Genomic DNA, 5,055 nt, shown 5'->3' on the forward strand with positions numbered 1-5,055 from the left:
AATTTCAGACTCCACCTTAACAACAACAGATCTGGCTTAGTACTTAGGACTTGAGGACATCCATTCCTTGGGCTTTCTCACTCTCTGAAAGGCTATTTTAATTCCCATTGGAGTAACAGGCTGCTTGGGCTTCTAAGATGGTACTCAAAGCAAAATGCAAGTAAAGTCAAAATTAACCTTGGAAATTTCTTATATTGCCTATAAAGTCTTATTTCAGAGTTTTGAGTATACAGCCCTCTATAATATAATATTGGAAGTGCATAATTATGTACAATATATGCACTCCCACAGAAAGAATGGTTGAATTTGCATAAGTCAATTGCACTTGAATTCAAGGTTCACTACTTCAGATGTGAGAGCTGACTTTTAGCCTATAAGTTCTATCTTAAAGCCTTGCTTTCTGTTCTATGCTTAAAACAAGCCCATTGGAAACAGTGTACACCTTAGATACTGTTTCTATGGAAAAAATTTTAATGAATACCTATAACCTTAATTAAATAAATCAAATAGTCATAAGAAACCCATATCTTGGCACCCATAAATCATCTGATTATCTAGAAAGGCAGGCAGTTTTTTTCTTTCCTAGCAGAGCCTTTATCTTTTCAAATTTCTATTTGTTATTTGCTACCTTTCTTCTATAAAATGATTCATTCACCTGATTGACTTTTAGTGTGGGACTTGAGTTTTTTTAAAATATTCTATTTCTAATATTGTGATATGCAATCAAATTTAAGTTATTTTAAATGGCTGAAGCAAATGCCTTGTATATGTGTGAAGGGTGGGGAGGACTAGATTTTACAAATTCTAAGCAAAGTGTTATACCTCTCAGAATGGACTTCTAGACCACATGTTTACCCGTTTGCTAAAAAGGACGTGTCTTCCCCTTGAAGAACTACACTTTTTAAAGTTTAGCTCCCACTGTTACTGGCCAGAAGACTATATTAATGACTCAGTGGAGAGAGTAAGAATGCTCTCCTCTGAGTCTGGTGAGTGGAGAAAGCCCTTCATGAGATACCAGGCAACTCTGGAAACTTAGAATAACAATAGCTAATAGAGTCAGGGGGAGAATTAAAGGAGTAAAACATGTGAGAAGCTTAAAATGTTTCCCAGCATACAGGGAGCCCTCCATCAGTTTTGGTACTGCTTCTAGTGCTGGTCTCATGACAACAGGCATCCTGGGAATGAGTTTAGATCTTTTTGAACCATCTGGTGAAGCTTTTATAACTTACTGACCCAAGGTACTCCACAGATATATAAAAGGCAGGTAGAGTTCAGCTGTAAGACTAGATAGTCACTTAGAAACAAAGATTTAGCCAAGCCTTTCATCTTTTGTAGTAGCCCTTGGTGGACAAGAAGTGAACTTGTGATTTCTCTGTTGGGGATTAAGTAGAAATCTGGAGGAAGAAAGACTCCATAGGCCATTTAGTTCAATCCAATTATTTTATTTATTTATTTATTTATTTATGAAGAACTATGACTTTTTTTTTTTAACAAATCTTTGTATTTTTTTAATTTTTAAATAATTTTTATTGTTCAATTAGAGTTGACATTCAGTATTTTTTAATATTAGTTTCAGGTGTACAGCATAGTGGTTAGACATTTATATAATTTATGGAATGATCCCCCTGACCAGTCTGGTATCCACCTGGCACTGCACAGTTATTACAATATTATTGACTGTATTCTCTATGCTGTACATCATACTCCCATGACTGTTCTGTAGCTAACAAGTCATACTTCTTAATCCCATCACCTTTTTCATCCAGCCCACCAACTCTCTGCCATCTGGCAATCACCAGTTTGTTCTCTGTATCTATGAGTCAATCCAATTACTTTAAACTTGATAAAATTGAAAACAAGAGAGACACCAAGGTAACAGCCACAAGGTCACTATCAGTAGGTCTATGTTCAGGAAGAAGTACAGGGTAATAGCTGAGACCACTGTAGAGAATTGCAAAGGCTCTTTTACCTCACAAAGAATTTACCTGCAAATTGAAAACAAGGAGATTTTTATTTTCTATGTCATCGTCATATCATTCCTATCCTTCTCCTCATCATCATTGATAGTTTGTGTGAGCCAGCAATGCGCTAAGCGTTCTACATACGATATTTAGTTAATCTTTACATTAGTCTTTTGCCTTAGGTTTTTATTATAATCATTATGCTGACAAAAAACTGAGGCACATCTCTCTTAAAGTCATATTGCTAATGGGTGGTGGCAAGACGGTGATTTAACTAACATCTATTAACTTCAAAGCCCGACTTCTGAATCACTAAGCTAAATGTTGGTAAATATCAAGGTAAAGGGGTCAAATGTTTAGAACTCTGGAAACATTTTCAAATGGAAATTAAATCATGCTTTCAGAGATCAGGTAAATGAAGTTGATTTTATTAGCATTCTAGGATTTGAGAGATATTTCCATATGACACTATATTTAATATCAATTGCTTTGTAAAATATGCCACAACTCAGTGACTTAAAACAATGAATGTTTATTATCTCACATGATTTCTGTTGCTCAGGAATTTAGAAGCTGATTAGCTGAAGGGTTCTGGCTCAGGAACTCTCGAGACGTTTCCGTGAAGATGTTGAAGAGGGCTGAAGATGTGAAGGCTTAGCTGGGGCTGGAGAACCCACTTCCAAAGTGGCTTACTCACACGTTGGCAAGAGAATTCAGTTTCTTACTGGAAGTTGGTAGGGGGCCTTGGTTCCTCACCGTGTAGGCCTCTCCATAAGCAGAAGCCTGGATGCCTTTTATAAGCTAGCTTTGGAAGTCACACACCATCATTTCTGCTTCACTCTATTGATCACAGTGTTGGAGGGGACTATAGAGGAGGGTGACTACTAGAAGGGCGAGATCCCTGGGGGCTATCTTAGAGGCTGGCTACCACAGACACCTTCCAAAATTTTCCATCACTGTAAACCTAAATGGTAAGTCTTACACACAGTTTTTATTAGGATGCCTAACCTAGTCACTGTGGCCATTCTAAGGTATTATAAACTAAATATTTAGTTTAAATATTTCACAAAATATTTAAACTAAAGAACATAAACAAAGAACATCAATTTGAATTTTCTCTGCAGATGGTGTCCTCTAGCAGACATTATTTAACAATTTTCCATTGCCATCACATCATTCCCTTATTTTTCAAGGGAATTTAAGAATGTATTTCTATCATCATTATTATGGTTCCATCCTGGTTTAAATGGAGCCATAACAAACATAAGAGCCAACATAAGCCTCTGAAGAATACTTCCTTATCGTGTTTCTTTGGATGACAAATATCTATTAGGAATCCTCCTGACCTTTTTTTCATCTGTGTGTCACTAGTATTCAGCATATAGTGATGCAAATAAGATGAGTATTAATGCTCTAGTTAGTGACAAGAACTTAGTGGAAGTTCTTATATGGGCTGATCTTCGAAAGAGAAAGTTCCAAAATAGCCCAAAGGAATTCAGAAGAAGACAGGCTACTAGGAATATAGAACTCTCCATGAAAACTTCATGGCTACTAAGAGAAAATAGGCCTTACGGCCAGCTCAAGACATGAAGAGTCCCAGCCTCATGGAAGGGTAGATCTAAAAGTTACATCCAGTTTGGTGAGTTTGCCTCAGGAAAAATGAAACAAACCAGGTTGACGGGAAGAAAAAAACTTGGTAGGTTCTATGCACCGAGAAAGCTTTGCCAACAACCGAATCTACAGTAGGCTCTTTGACATTTATATCTGGTTCTCTCTAAAGCCAGAACCCCGTAACAGTAAACCACGAGGATAAAGTCATAATAGAAAGGGTCAGAGTCCCAGAGAGCTGGGAAGCGTATTTGAGACACTTGGAGGCAATGTGACTGGGACACAGTCATTATTTAAAGGAGTCAAAGTTATAACCGTAGCATTAGGGTCAAATCAAAACCTGATATGAAGACAGAAATGAGAAAACAGCAAGGTAAATAGGCAGGAGAATAAGATGCAGGGCAGAAACAGGACTAAGTTGGGGACCATGGTTCTGAAACACATACTGCAACTGATTTACTCCAATCAAGCATTACCCCTACCACTCCATTAGAACTGCTCTGGTAAGAGTTACCAATGAGTCCTTGAATTTAAGAATAAGTTGTACATTGTTAAATACAAAGGCCAGTTCTGCGCTTATGTTCAGCACCATCGGACACAGTTGACCATTCTCTCTTCTTTCTTGGTAACTTTCTTCATGAGGCTTCCAGGAAACTCCATTGCCTGGTGTTTCTCCTACCTCAGTGATTGCTCATTCTCGTCTTTTGTACTTGTTTTTTATTTCTTTTCTCACTACATGGTCTTTTCTTCTCCAAATACACACATTCACTTTGTGATTTCATCCAGTACGATTCAGTAATTTCAGTACAAATTATATACCAAAAATTTCCAAATGAGTCTCTCCATCCTAATCTCACTCATGAACTCAGATTCATGTCTCTGCTGGAGATCTAATAGACATCTCATACTCCCTATGTCCAAAATCAAATTTCTTATCTTATTCCCAAATCTGTTTCACCTGCGACCTTTCCCATTTTAACCAATGGAAAATTTATTCTGACAGATACTTAGGCCAAAATCCTTGGTGTCATCTTTGAATCCTCCCATTCTTCACCTCATGGCTAATCCAACTGCAAATCTTATGGACTGTTGCCTCAAAATATATCCAGAATCCTCTTCTTTTCATCACTTCCTCTGCTATTCACTTACTCTTAGCCCCCGTCTTCTTCTTCCTGGGTTATTGTGCAGCCTTCCAATCTTTCTTCCTGTTTCAACTTTTCTCCCTACTACCTATACCCCACACAATGGCCAGATTGTTTCTTTTTGAAGTATAAGTCAGAACATGTCATTTCTCTGTCCCAAACCCATTTCCCACAGAGCAAAAAGCAGATCCCTTACAATACCCAAACAGACCCTTCAAGAGATGACCTTCTGTTACTTCTCTGACTCATCCTTACTTCTCTCTCTCTTGCTCTTTGCTGCAGCTACAACTGACTCTTTGCTGTTCTATATCTGCTGTTTACAATGGCTGTTCTCTCTGCCTGTA

This window comes from Pteropus alecto, unplaced genomic scaffold (genome assembly GCF_000325575.1).
Source record: "Pteropus alecto unplaced genomic scaffold, ASM32557v1 scaffold5, whole genome shotgun sequence".
NCBI classification, from domain to species: Eukaryota; Metazoa; Chordata; class Mammalia; order Chiroptera; family Pteropodidae; genus Pteropus; species Pteropus alecto.